The sequence below is a fragment of the Myxine glutinosa genome, chromosome 12, assembly GCF_964187855.1.
Source record: "Myxine glutinosa chromosome 12, kmMyxGlut1.1, whole genome shotgun sequence".
Lineage (NCBI taxonomy): Eukaryota > Metazoa > Chordata > Myxini > Myxiniformes > Myxinidae > Myxine > Myxine glutinosa.
Genome location: NC_136272.1, coordinates 27,260,666 through 27,275,960, shown reverse-complemented (window position 1 = coordinate 27,275,960; position 15,295 = coordinate 27,260,666).

Sequence of the window (15,295 nt, the reverse complement as noted above, 5' to 3'; positions counted from 1 at the left end):
GGAATTTTTTTTTTTTTTTTTTTTTTACAGAAAGTCCAGGCTCATGGATGTAAGATGACAGAGGACAAAAGGTAAATACTTCTCGTGGGGCAGAAATTGATTTCAACAAGCAAGTGAATGGATGAACAGGGGGGAAAGAATGATCAGTTTTTTTAAGGCCATTTTTCCCCGCTAGAGCGGGGGTTAGCCTTGCGGGCCCCATGGCAATCATGGTTCCCTGTTTTGAAGCAATGTTTTTATGGCCGGATGCCCTTTCTGACGCCAACCCTGAGTCACCTCTTACGATGCGCAGGGATAGGGTGTACCTATTCTAAATGGGGGTATACACGGGGATCTTTCATCCAGGCAAGCTGGTACTTGATTTGCCGACCTCGGAAGGATTACAGGCTGAGTCAACCCCCCTGGCGTTAATTCAGCAATCGACCGGGATTCGAACTCAGGATCCCAAGCCGGCACCCTAACTGCTAAGCCAACACCAGGCTCACACAATAACAGGAGAGAAAGGAAGGGAGGAAATGTGCAAAAGCAAGATGGTTGTTTTATGTGAGGTTAATAGTCATAGAAAATATCATGTGTAGAGATGTGAGATGCCTGGAGTGAAGGGATACGATTCAATCTCATTCCCACAGATGTGAAAAAGGAGTTTAACTGGGAGGGGCTTACTGGAAGAACGTGTACATCCTGGAGTTGTCGGGTAGGGTCAGAGGGTTGAGAGAGCAGAGGTAGGTAGACTGAAGCAGAGATGGTAAAAACAAAGAGGCCATTGAACTATCAGTGATGAGAGAACAGGCCTAGTGTTTTTTGAGGAATGAGATAGGATGCCCAGACTATGGCTATTCGGTCAGCCCTGGAAAGGTCTTGCCTTATGGTGAGGCATATAGAGGTTCCAAAGACCTCTTCCATTAGCCGACTGTGGAAATAGGTGGCTTCATTTGATGATCCTTCTGGAGTGACAGGGCAAGACAGATCTGCCAGGAGTGAAAATTGGCATGATCCATCTCCAGACAGCAACTACTCACTTCCAGATCAGCAGAGTGATGCGGCTGCTGTCCATGTCAGTGCAATGAGGCATATGACAATGGAGTCATTTGGATAAAGGGAGAGAGACTTTTCCAGAGCATCAGCAAGATCATTTATGAGGAACATTACAAGGGGCAACACTGCTTTAGGGCAGCACTCCAGCCTCCAATTGGAGAGGGGGGAGTTTGAGGGTGCATTCACAGCAACATGTTGACTGAACGAGTGGATGAGCTCGTAAATCCATAAATGAAGGCAGTCTTGTATGCCACACTTACCAAGCATGGTGTCAGATTGTGTCAAACGCCTGAGATATGTCCAGGGAAACGGTCCTAACGTCTTGTTTAAAACATGATGCCCCATCCATTACTAAGAGAGGAGCAGCTCCATGCCCAGAGATGAGTGACCAGGTGACCAGGATGGAGTCCAAACTGATGGTCAGAGATCGGGCTGTAATGAAAACAAAAAAGATCCAACATCGACAGCAATGAAAGCTTTATTTCTGGAGTTTTTGCAAATTTACTTGTTTCTTAAGTATGCACCATTCTATCCACAGAGCCATTCTTTACCTCCACCACCAAAGGTGGACGGAGGTTATGTTTTCACCCCTGTTTGTTTGTGAGCAGGATACCTCAAAAGGTTATGGACGGATTCGGACGAAATTTGGTGGACAGATTGGGTGCATGACAAGGACGAATTGATTACATTTTGGTGAAGATCCCGATCCGAGAATATACATCTATTTTAATGCGATTCTTCACAATTGAGAGAAGCCTGATGTCGTCTTAACGGTTGAGGTAGTTAGCGTAAGGTCTACGTTTGAGCCCCTGTTGTGCTGTTACAAAACACCAGGTGGTTTGACTCAACCTGTCGTCCTTCGGAGGTGGGCAAAATGAGTACCAGCGTACTGGAAACTGGGCACTGCATCAGCAGCACAGCTGCGGACCTCGCAATGATGGCACCAGCAGCCACAGGTTGCATATTAATAATAATAACTAGAGAGATCGGTCCAAAAACGATATACAACATGCATTTTAAGGCCATTTTCCCTGCTAGAGCGGGGGTTAGCCTTGCGGTCCCCATGACAATCTTCTCCATTTTGCCCTATTTTCTGCATCTCTCCTTGTTAACCCCCTTGCCCGCATTTCTTCTTCCACCATCTTTAGCCAAGTCTTTCTCGGTCTTCCCCGTCCTCTACTTCCTTCTACATCAATTTCCATCACTCTTCTCAACCAGTCACTTTCATCCTTCCTCAACACATGACCAAACCATCTCAGCCTGTTCCTCTTCACAGCATCAATCACAGGCAATATTCCCATCATCTTTCGCAATTCATCATTTGTCTTCCTCTCTCTCAACGATACTCCGCACATCCATCGAACCATTCGCATTTCCACCCTTTCCAGCCTTCGTTGCTGCTCTACGTTCATTACCCATGTCTCGCTCCCATAAATCATAACACTTCTCACACATGCAGCATACACCTTTCCCTTCAGCTTCAGCGACACTCTCCTCCTCATCAGCACGCCACTCAGTTCCCGAAACTTCTTCCATGCACATCTCACTCGAGCAACCGTTGCCGAGTCTGATCCACCTTTCCAGTTCCAGATTCCAGTTTCCAGTTCCAGTTCCAGATCCAGTTGATGATATAAAAAAATAAAAATAAAACACCTTTAGAGGCCATTTTTCCCCGCAAGCGGGGGTTGGCCTTTTTCGGGAACCGTGGTAGTTGTTGTTTTTCGGTCCCCTTTTTGAAGCAATGTTTTACGGCCGGATGCCCTTCCTGACGCCAACCCTTTTTGCCGCCTTTAACGACAAGCAGGGAATTACCAGTGAACTGGTACTCAATTAGCCGACCTCGGAAGGATGACAGGCTGAGTCAACCCCCCTGGCGTTAATTCAGCGATCGACCGGGTTTCTAACCCAGGATCCTAGGATCCTAAGCTGACACCCTAGCCGCTAGCCCAACACCAGGGCTAACTGGTGTTGGCTAACTGGCTAATCATCCAGTTGATGATATACAGCATGATATTTCAAAACGATGTGGATGAGTTGACTAGGTGACGAGAACAAGTCGTTTAGATTTTGGTTCAGGTCCGGATGCAGATCCGGCCGATCATTGGGATACAAAACATAACCTGTTCAGCCTGGTGGAGGTGTGCGCTCTACCGAGTGACGTTCTAGTTTGGGTTTAAGATTACGTTTCTTGTCACACACACTTTCAAACATCAAATACCAAGAATAATAATGATAAAATCCGTTAATGATTTAGCAAAAGGGTCTCGTGATTCCAAGTAGTTTATTATATCCACCGATATAAATTTAAAAAACTAAAGCATCCTAGGAATTGCTTTTATAAACATGTTACACAAACATAATACAGCATCACTATGGGAATGTCCACCAAGGAAAGGTACATTTTAACAATACCTCATTCCTCAGTATTTTTTTCCGATTATATTGCACTTACATTCCTTGTAACAGGAATAATTGAATTCTCAAAATTTGGACAACACACATCATGATTTTCTTTGTTTTATTACAAATGGAGATCTTTTTGCCAATAAAAAATATATATGTTGAACCCGAGTCGGGAATATTGATGGATTTTGCTTGGTGCTTCTTAATGAATGTGTGCATCGTGATCAAAACGTTAATTGGCAGACAGTTAGAAGGGTGCTCTGAACCCCCTTCCTATGGGAGTGATTGAGTGAAAAACAAGTGGCACAAAAATCACGAGACGCGGTGGCATTGTGGTTAGAAGCATCTGTCCATTCTCACGTGTGGGAGGTCGGCTGTTCGAACCCGTACTAAAGACTTACAAAATGGTACCTGCTGCTTCCTTGCTTCATGCTCAACATTTGGAGGATATAACATGGAAAACCCCATGACTTGACATCCCAAATGGGGGTGGGAGTTCCTCCTTGATACAGGACCATCGGAATGACATAATCCACCCAGAATACTTGGCGTGCATGCGCAGAAACCCCTAGATGTAGCAATCTTCGTGGAATGTGTATCTTTATTGTGTGTGTGTGCACGATAAGGATTGGTACCTAAAATGGCTTCCATCGGTTCGAAAATAATCTGAAAATACTTGGAAAAGTACCTGAGAAAGCTGGGGTATGCTTCTACACAACGAAACAGTTGGACGGACACACCGTGTCTGCATGAGGTGTTTCTGAACACCGACAGGAAGGTCATACCTGGGGCTTGTGAGTACATGGGTAAGTTGAAAACCAACTTTTAAAATGATATTTGTTATTAATTATGTTGGGGAGGGTTGGTGCTGTCAGGGCTGGTATAAATAAGTTTTTGTTTGATTCCATGGCCACAAGAGAAATTATACTAGATGTTTACAAATATCACGTGTATGATTAGCTTTTTTTTTTTTTTTTTTTTTTTTTTTTTTTTTTTTTTTTTTTTTTTTTTTTTTTTTTTTTTTTTTTTTTTTTGTATACAATATCGAGGCTCGTGAAAGAGCGAACATTAATCACACAGAAAGACAAACCGACACATAAAACATATAACATAGGGAGCGGTAGACAAGATGGGGAGAGAGGGGGAAGGACACAAACACAACATTTGAGAGCAGGGACCGAGAGACATGGAGACATCGAGAGATCTGAGAGAGGGCGAGGGCTTTGGGGGGGGGGGGCGTGGGAAGGGGGCAGTGGGAGAGGTATAAAACATATGGACACTGCCAGGACTTCCAGGAAAGAAGTTGGAATTTCAAACAAGGTGGATCTGGGGTGAATTAGCGGGGGTAGAAAAGATCAAGGTTTTGGATGGGGGAAGATAAGAGATGGTGGTGAACGGCTGTTTTAAAGACCTGGAGGGAGGAGTGGGATTGAAGGGAGTGAGGGAGTTTGTTCCAGAGGCGGGAGAAAAGAGGAATGAAAGAGTGAAGGTGAGCGGAGAGCCGAGATTTCGGCAGTTTAACCATCAGAGGGTTGCTGGCAGATCTTGTGCGACCTGTAGGAATATTTGGGGGACAGAGCACAGAGAGAGCTGGGGGTGCAAGGCCGGAGAGGAGTCGGTAGAAGACAGAAAGACCACCTACCTGCCTGCGGTGAGTGAGTGAAAGGCCCTCAGAGATAGCTTCATCGCGGGAGATTCCAATAATTCTGAAAGCTTTGGTTTCAACAGCGTGAAGCCGAGCTAGGTGTGAGGCAGGAGCACCGGCCCATAGGGGAGAACAGTATTCCATTGAGCTGCGGATGAAAGCCTTGTATGTGGTGAGGAGCTCAGGTGTGCCGAGGAAGGACTTCGCACGACGGAGGATGCCCAGTCGGCGACTGGCTTTGGAGGCCAGCTTGGAAATGTGGTTTTCCCAAGAAAGATCATGGCAGATAGTGAGACCCAAAATCTTGAGCGACAGAACTTCTTGGAGAGGATTGTTGAGAAAGTAGATGGGAGGGTTGTCCAGTCGATCTTTTCGGAGAGACATAGTAAGAGTGTGAGATTTGTCAGGATTGAAAGACATGTTCCACTTGTTTGACCAGTCTGTGATTTTGTCCAGGTCTTCAGAGAGTGAGGAGGCAGCAGACTGCCGATCTGAGGGAAGAGGAATGGAGCGGCAGAGAGTGGAGTCATCAGCAAAGAGATAGAGAGGATTTTCGAGAGAGTCAGAGAGATCATTGATGAAGACCAGAAAAAGCACGGGGCCCAGAACACTGCCTTGGGGAACTCCAGCCTGAACAGGAAGAGGAGATGAGAGAAACCCATTCAGGGCCACACGTTGACGACGACTAGAGAGGAAGTCCGCCAGCCATGCGTGGAGATTTCCATGGATACCAAAGGAGGAGAGTTTGGTGAGCAGAGCGGGGTGCCAGACCGTGTCGAAGGCACGTGATATGTCGAGGGAGACAGCTCTAATTTCCTGTTTGGCATTGAGGACCTCCATCCATTGTTGAGACAGCAGAAGCAGCATGTCCAGAGTAGAGTGACCTGGTCTGAAACCAAATTGATGATCAGAGATCAAGCCATTGGAGAAGAGGAAAGATTTCATATCAGAAGCAATGATGGATTCCATGACTTTGCTGATAATTGGGAGAAGGCTGATTGGTCTGTAATTGCTAGGATCTGTTTTTGCACCTTTTTTGTGCAAAGCGGTGATGTTGGCTGATTTCCAAGCAGATGGCAGTTGACCTTGAGCAAAAGAGAGGGTGAAGAGAACAGAGAGAGGGTGAGATAGAGCAGCAGAGCAGGATTTTAGGACCCGTGGGCTGATGCCGTCGGGTCCAGTTGCAGAATCAGAGTCGAGGGTTGACAGAAACTTTTCCACCTTGTCAGGAGGAAAGGACACGGAGTCCAGGAGCAGCAGGGTACGACTGGGTATGGTGGGTACAGAGAGGGATGGGTTTGGGACACAAGATTTAGAGGCAAACACAGAGTTGAGGCATTCAGCTTTTTCACGTGCGGAGTCAGCTGTGTAGCCGTTTGAGGTAAGGGAGGGGATGGAGGGGGAACAAACACCAGAAACGGATTTGACCAGACGCCACCAGGATTTGGAAGAGGGAGACAGATAAGAGAGTTCGGTCTTGAGAACGGAGAGATATTGTTTCCTGGCTCTCCTGAGGGTGGACACACACTTGTTTCGGGCTTTGTGAAAGGAAATGAGATTTCCTTCCGTTGGATTTGCTTTCCAGGAGACGAAGGCAAGTTGTTTCTGGGCAACAGCCTCACCACAAGATTCCGTGTACCATGGACGGGAGGAAGGGTATGACAACTGAAGACGAGATGGGATAAATCTGTGCATGAGAGAGAGCAATTTACTTTGGAAGAATTCCCAGGATGAGTTGATGTCAGAGGTGGTAGAGATGGGAGACCAGTCCAGATGATTGATGGCTGCTTGAAGACCGTGCCAGTTGGCCTGAGTGAAATGCCAGACTCGTCGACGCTGAGCAGGCTCCCTGAGGATGGTCAGAGAGATGTCCACTTTAACAAGGACATGATCAGATGATCCGATCGGAGCAGAAGAAGAGCAGCAGACATTTTCAGGGAAGTTAGTCATAACCAAGTCCAGAAGAGAAGATGTTCCGTTGACTGAGATCCGGGTCGGGAAATTGACAGATTGTGTCAGTCCCAGTGAGTCGCAGAAGTCCTTTGCTGAGGAGCCATGGCTGGTGAGAGAGGTACCCACACCCAGCCAACTGGCATGATGACAGTTGAAATCACCACATATGAGGAAGAGAGAGTTGGGATGAGTAGATAGAAGTTGGTCCATATCATCAGACAGCGAGATGTAGATGGAGTCATCACTGTTTGGTGGACGGTACAACACACATATGAACAAGAGGTGGGAGCGAAGGGGAAGCCGTAGCCAGAGGTATTCCTGGGGGTGAGGTGGAGAGAGTGCAGTGCAGGGCGAGTGAGGAAGAGAGTTTTTGATAAAGATAGCAACCCCGCCTCCAGGACGAGGCTCAGGTCTATCATACCGGAGGAGGGAGTAGCCCGGGAGAGATACTATGGAATCAGAGACATCATAAAGGAGGAAAGTTTCTGTTAAGCAGATCACGTCTGGTTTGACAGAAGCAACCTGTATGGAGAGATCAGTTAAGTTTGAACGAAGGCCCCGGATGTTTGAGGTCCATACCGTTAATGAAGAGGAAGGGGGAGCATCAGATACAGAACAGGGGGGAGGAGGGGTAGGGTAAGATGTGGAAGAGGTGGAAGAGGTAGGGAGAGCTGTTGAAGGTGTGTCAGAGATTTCAGAATAGCTCGGAGAAAGGGAAGGATGGGGCGGACAAAAGGTTTGATGGTGATTGGGTGAGCCACAATGAGGTGTTATTTGAGGAGGGGGAAGAGCGAGGCAGAAGGTTGGGGGAGATGGAGGTGAGAGTTTGAAGGGGGAAGAAGCGGGGAGGACGCTTTGAGGAGGGGGAGTGAGCGGGGGGAAATTGAGAAGCAATGAGGGTGGGGAGATTTGAAGGGGAGGGGTGAGGGGGGAGTTTGGGAGGGAAGGGACAAGGGGAGGGATTTGAAAGGGATGGGATATGGGGGAGATTTGGAGGGGAGGGGTGAGGCAGGAGTCTAGGAGGGGAGGGGCGAGGGGGCGTCTTGGCGGGGAGGGGTGAGGGAGTAGTTTAGGAGGGAGGGGGCAAGGGGGGAGATTTGAAAGGGATGGGTGATGGGGAAGATTTGGAGGGGAGGGGTGATGGGGAAGATTTGGAGGGGAGGGGTTATGGGGAAGATTTGGAGGGGAGGGGTGAGATTGGATTTTTGAAAGTGTACGATTTATGGGAAACGAACATTTATTGCAAAATGAGTTTCTTGTGACCTTCGAGTTAAAAATACGTTTAAGGACGCTGGATGGAGGATGGAGTGCAGGAGAGTTTAGGGAATGTAGAACAAAGGCACTATAGGAGATGGATATTTTTTTGGGGATGAATTGATTTGGTGAGCAAGTCGAAAGCAGCCTTTTAAAGAAGAAGAAGAAAAAGGTGTTATAAAATATGACGGAATACATAACTTGAGGGGAAAGTGTAAACATTGAAGGTTAATGAGTGAAAACTATCTGGGGAAATGGGGGAGAAACACGTGGTCGAAGAACGAACGAACGAATAAGAATGAATAAACGAATGAGAACAGAGAAGGAATTGTTTTTTTGTTTTTTTTGAGTTGAGATTTACACAAGGAAGTAGGCTATGGATGAAAAGACTGGGAATACAGAGAACGAAAGTTATTGGATCACAAACGACGGACCACTGAGAGAAAAACAAAGCCTCGAGGTTGTACAGTGCACACTGTACAAGGCCTTGCTCGCGACACGGCAAACAGACGATCAATTTATGAAAGATAAACACCGAGAAACAACCAAAGTTGCACACAATAACTTCACACACCGAAAGATAAATACAGTTTCGACAAAATACAATTGTGAACAGACTTAACTTCGAAAAACGTGGAGACCGTGTGGGGCTTCGAAAATCCCTGCCGCCGTCTCCAAGATCTCGCGAGATCTCCAAGATCGTCTCTCGCGAGATCGTCTCATCACGTGTATGATTAGCTTTCCAACAAAATTAAATCGATCATTAGCTTTCCAACAAAGTAAATCGATTATTACCTTTCCAACAAAATACATTAGCTTTCCAACAAAATTAAATTGATTAGCTTTCCAATAAAGTAAATCGATTATTACCTTTCCAACAAAATACATCATTAGCTTTCCAACAAAATTTAATTGATTAGCTTTCCAATAAAGTAAATCAATTATTACCTTTCCAACAAAATACATCATTAGCTTTCCAACAAAATAAATCATTAGCTTTCCAACAAAGTAAATCGATTACTACCTTTCCAACAAAATAAATCATTAGCTTTCCAACAAAGTAAATCGATTATTACCTTTCCAACAAAATACATCATTAGCTTTCCAACAAAATTAAATTGATTAGCTTTCCAATAAAGTAAATCGATTATTACCTTTCCAACAAAATACATCATTAGCTTTCCAACAAAATTAAATTGATTAGCTTTCCAACAAAGTAAATCGATTATTACCTTTCCAACAAAATACATCATTAGCTTTCCAACAAAATTAAATTGATTAGCTTTCCAATAAAGTAAATCGATTATTACCTTTCCAACAAAATTAATCATTGGCTTCCCAACAAAATAAATCATTAGCTTTCCAACAAAATAAATCATTGGCTTCCCAACAAAATAAATCATAAGCTTTCCAACAAAATAAATCATTAGCTTTCAACAAAATACATCATGAGCTTTCCAACAAAATAAATTAGCTTTCCAACAAAATAAATCATTAGCTTTCCAACAAAATTAAATCGATCATTAGCTTTCCAACAAAGTAAATCGATTACTACCTTTCCAACAAAGTAAATCGATTATTACCTTTCCAACAAAATAAATCATTGGCTTCCCATCAAAATAAATCATTAGCTTTCCAACAAAATAAATCATTGGCTTCCCAACAAAATAAATCATAAGCTTTCCAACAAAATAAATCATTAGCTTTCCAATAAAATAAATCATTAGCTTTCAACAAAATACATCATGAGCTTTCCAACAAAATAAATCATTAGCTTTCCAACAAAATAAATCATTAGCTTTCCAACAAAATAAATCATTAGCTTTCCAACAAAATAAATCATTAGCTTTCCAACAAAATAAATCATTAGCTTTCCAACAAAATAAATCATTGGCTTCCCAACAAAATAAATCATAAGCTTTCCAACAAAATAAATCATTAGCTTTCCAACAAAATAAATCATTAGCTTTCAACAAAATACATCATGAGCTTTCCAACAAAATTAATCATTAGCTTTCCAACAAAATAAATCATGAGCTTTCCAACAAAATTAATCATTGGCTTCCCAACAAAATAAATCATTAGCTTTCCAACAAAATAAATCATTGGCTTCCCAACAAAATGAATCATTAGCTTTCCAACAAAATAAATCATTGGCTTCCCAACAAAATAAATCATTAGCTTTCCAACAAAATAAATAATTGGCTTCCCAACAAAATAAATCATTAGCTTTCCAACAAAATACATCATGAGCTTTCCAACAAAATAAATCATTGGCTTCCCAACAAAATAAATCATTAGCTTTCCAACAAAATAAATCATTGGCTTCCCAACAAAATAAATCATAAGCTTTCCAACAAAATAAATCATTCGCTTTCCAACAAAATAAATTATTAGCTTTCAACAAAATACATCATGAACTTTCCAACAAAATGAATCATTAGCTTTCCAACAAAATAAATCATTGGCTTCCCAACAAAATGAATCATTAGCTTTCCAACAAAATAAATCATTGGCTTCCCAACAAAATAAATCATTAGCTTTCCAACAAAATAAATCATTGGCTTCCCAACAAAATAAATCATTAGCTTTCCAACAAAATACATCATGAGCTTTCCAACAAAATAAATCATTGGCTTCCCAACAAAATAAATCAGCTTTCCAACAAAATAAATCATTGGCTTCCCAACAAAATAAATCATAAGCTTTCCAACAAAATAAATCATTAGCTTTCCAACAAAATAAATTATTAGCTTTCAACAAAATACATCATGAGCTTTCCAACAAAATAAATCATTACCTTTCCAACAAAATAAATCATTAGCTTTCCAACAAAATAAATCATTAGCTTTCCAACAAAATAAATCATTAGCTTTCCAACAAAATACATCATGAGCTTTCAACAAAATACATAATGAGCTTTCCAACAAAATAAATCATTAGCTTTCCAACAAAATAAATCATGAGCTTTCCAACAAAATAAATCATTGGCTTCCCAACAAAATAAATCATAAGCTTTCCAACAAAATAAATCATTAGCTTTCCAACAAAATAAATCATTAGCTTTCAACAAAATACATCATGAGCTTTCCAACAAAATAAATCATTAGCTTTCCAACAAAATAAATCATTAGCTTTCCAACAAAATAAATCATTAGCTTTCCAACAAAATAAATCATTAGCTTTCCAACAAAATAAATCATTAGCTTTCAACAAAATACATCATTAGCTTTCCAACAAAATAAATCATTAGCTTTCCAACAAAATAAATCATTAGCTTTCCAACAAAATAAATCATTAGCTTTCCAACAAAATAAATCATTAGCTTTCAACAAAATACATCATGAGCTTTCCAACAAAATATATCATTAGCTTTCCAACAAAATAAATCATTAGCTTTCCAACAAAATTAAATCGATCATTAGCTTTCCAACAAAATAAATCATTAGCTTTCAACAAAATACATCATGAGCTTTCCAACAAAATAAATCATAAGCTTTCCAACAAAATAAATCATTGGCTTCCCAACAAAATAAATCATTAGCTTTCCAACAAAATAAATCATTGGCTTCCCAACAAAATAAATCATTAGCTTTCCAACAAAATACATCATGAGCTTTCCAACAAAATAAATCATTGGCTTTCCAACAAAATAAATCATTAGCTTTCAACAAAATAAATCATGAGCTTTCCAACAAAATTAAATCGATCATTAGCTTTCCAACAAAGTAAATCGATTACTACCTTTCCAACAAAATAAATCATTAGCTTTCCAACAAAATAAATCATTAGCTTTCCAACAAAATAAATCATTAGCTTTCAACAAAATAAATCATGAGCTTTCCAACAAAATTATATCGATCATTAGCTTTCCAACAAAGTAAATCGATTACTACCTTTCCAACAAAATAAATCATTAGCTTTCCAACAAAATAAATCATTAGCTTTCCAACAAAATAAATCATTAGCTTTCAACAAAATAAATCATGAGCTTTCCAACAAAATTATATCGATCATTAGCTTTCCAACAAAGTAAATCGATTACTACCTTTCCAACAAAATAAATCATTAGCTTTCCAACAAAATAAATCATTAGCTTTCCAACAAAATACATCATTAGCTTTCCAACAAAATAAATAATTAGCTTTCCAACAAAATTAATCGATTACTACCTTTCCAACAAAATAAATCATTAGCTTTCCAACAAAGTAAATCGATTACTACCTTTCCAACAAAATAAATCATTAGCTTTCCAACAAAATAAATCATTAGCTTTCCAACAAAATAAATCATTAACTTTCCAACAAAATACATCATGAGCTTTCAACAAAATACATCATGAGCTTTCCAACAAAATAAATCATTAGCTTTCCAACAAAATAAATCATAAGCTTTCCAACAAAATTAATCATTAGCTTTCCAACAAAATAAATCATTAGCTTTCAACAAAATACATCATGAGCTTTCCAACAAAATAAATCATTAGCTTTCCAACAAAATAAATCATGAGCTTTCCAACAAAATAAATCATTAGCTTTCCAACAAAATAAATCATTAGCTTTCAACAAAATACATCATGAGCTTTCCAACAAAATAAATTAGCTTTCCAACAAAATAAATCATTAGCTTTCCAACAAAATAAATCATAAGCTTTCCAACAAAATTAATCATTAGCTTTCCAACAAAATAAATCATTAGCTTTCCAACAAAATAAATCATTAGCTTTCAACAAAATACAGCATGAGCTTTCCAACAAAATAAATCATTAGCTTTCCAACAAAATAAATCATTAGCTTTCCAACAAAATAAATCATTAGCTTTCCAACAAAATTAAATCGATCATTAGCTTTCCAACAAAGTAAATCGATTACTACCTTTCCAACAAAATAAATCATTAACTTTCCAACAAAATTTAATCGATCATTAGCTTTCCAACAAAATAAATCATGAGCTTTCCAACAAAATAAATCATTAGCTTTCCAACAAAATAAATCATTAGCTTTCAACAAAATACATCATGAGCTTTCCAACAAAATAAATTAGCTTTCCAACAAAATAAATCATTAGCTTTCCAACAAAATAAATCATAAGCTTTCCAACAAAATTAATCATTAGCTTTCCAACAAAATAAATCATTAGCTTTCCAACAAAATAAATCATTAGCTTTCCAACAAAATACAGCATGAGCTTTCCAACAAAATAAATCATTAGCTTTCCAACAAAATAAATCATTAGCTTTCCAACAAAATAAATCATTAGCTTTCCAACAAAATTAAATCGATCATTAGCTTTCCAACAAAGTAAATCGATTACTACCTTTCCAACAAAATAAATCATTAACTTTCCAACAAAATTTAATCGATCATTAGCTTTCCAACAAAGTAAATCGATTACTACCTTTCCAACAAAATAAATCATTAGCTTTCCAACAAAATAAATCATTAGCTTTCCAACAAAATAAATCATAAGCTTTCCAACAAAATAAATCATTGGCTTTCCAACAAAATAAATCATTAGCTTTCCAACAAAATACATCATGAGCTTTCCAACAAAATAAATCATTAGCTTTCCAACAAAATAAATCATTAGCTTTCCAACAAAATAAATCATTAGCTTTCCAACAAAATTAAATCGATCATTAGCTTTCCAACAAAGTAAATCGATTACTACCTTTCCAACAAAATAAATCATTAGCTTTCCAACAAAATAAATCATTAGCTTTCCAACAAAATAAATCATGAGCTTTCCAACAAAATTATATCGATCATTAGCTTTCCAACAAAGTAAATCGATTACTACCTTTCCAACAAAATAAATCATTAGCTTTCCAACAAAATAAATCATTAGCTTTCCAACAAAATAAATCATGAGCTTTCCAACAAAATTATATCGATCATTAGCTTTCCAACAAAGTAAATCGATTACTACCTTTCCAACAAAATAAATCATTAGCTTTCCAACAAAATACATCATTAGCTTTCCAACAAAATAAATCATTAGCTTTCCAACAAAATAAATCGATTACTACCTTTCCAACAAAATAAATCATTAGCTTTCCAACAAAGTAAATCGATTACTACCTTTCCAACAAAATAAATCATTAGCTTTCCAACAAAATAAATCATTAGCTTTCCAACAAAATAAATCATTAGCTTTCAACAAAATAAATCATTAGCTTTCCAACAAAGTAAATCGATTACTACCTTTCCAACAAAATTAATCATTAGCTTTCAACAAAATAAATCGATTACTACCTTTCAAACAAAATAAATCATTAGCTTTCCAACAAAGTAAATCGATTACTACCTTTTCAACAAAATAAATCATTAGCTTTCCAACAAAATAAATTTTGTGTGTGTGCAATCAATAAATAAATTAGCAATCTTCGTGGAATGTGAATCTTTATTGCGTGTGTGCACGATAAGGATTGTTACCTAAAATGGCTTCCATTGGTTCTAAAATAATCTGAAAATACTTGGAAAAGTACCTGAGAAAGCTGGGGTATGCTTCTACACAACGAAACAGTTGCACGGAGACACCGTGTCTGCATGAGGTGTTTCTGAACACCGACAGGAAGGTCATACCTGGGGCTTGTGAGTACATGGGTAAGTTGAAAACCAACTTTTAAAATGATATTTGTTATTAATTATGTTGGGGAGGGTTGGTGCTGTCAGGGCTGGTATAAATAAGTTTTTGTTTGATTCCATGGTCACAAGAGAAATTATACTAGATGTTTGCATATATCACGTGTATGATTACCTTTCCAACAAAATTAAATTAAATTAAATTAATTAATTAAAACCCAGATGGAATTAAAGGAAGATGGAAGAGATATATGGAAATACTGTTGAATGCAGAGAATGAATGGGATGGCAACACAGAGAGTAACCCAGTTTTAGGACCGGCAGAGAAGATAACCGAGGAGGAAGTTGAGGAAGCGATAAAAGCAATGAAGAGTAGAAAAGCGGGAGGGCCGACGGGAGTTGTGGGAGATATGTTGAAGGC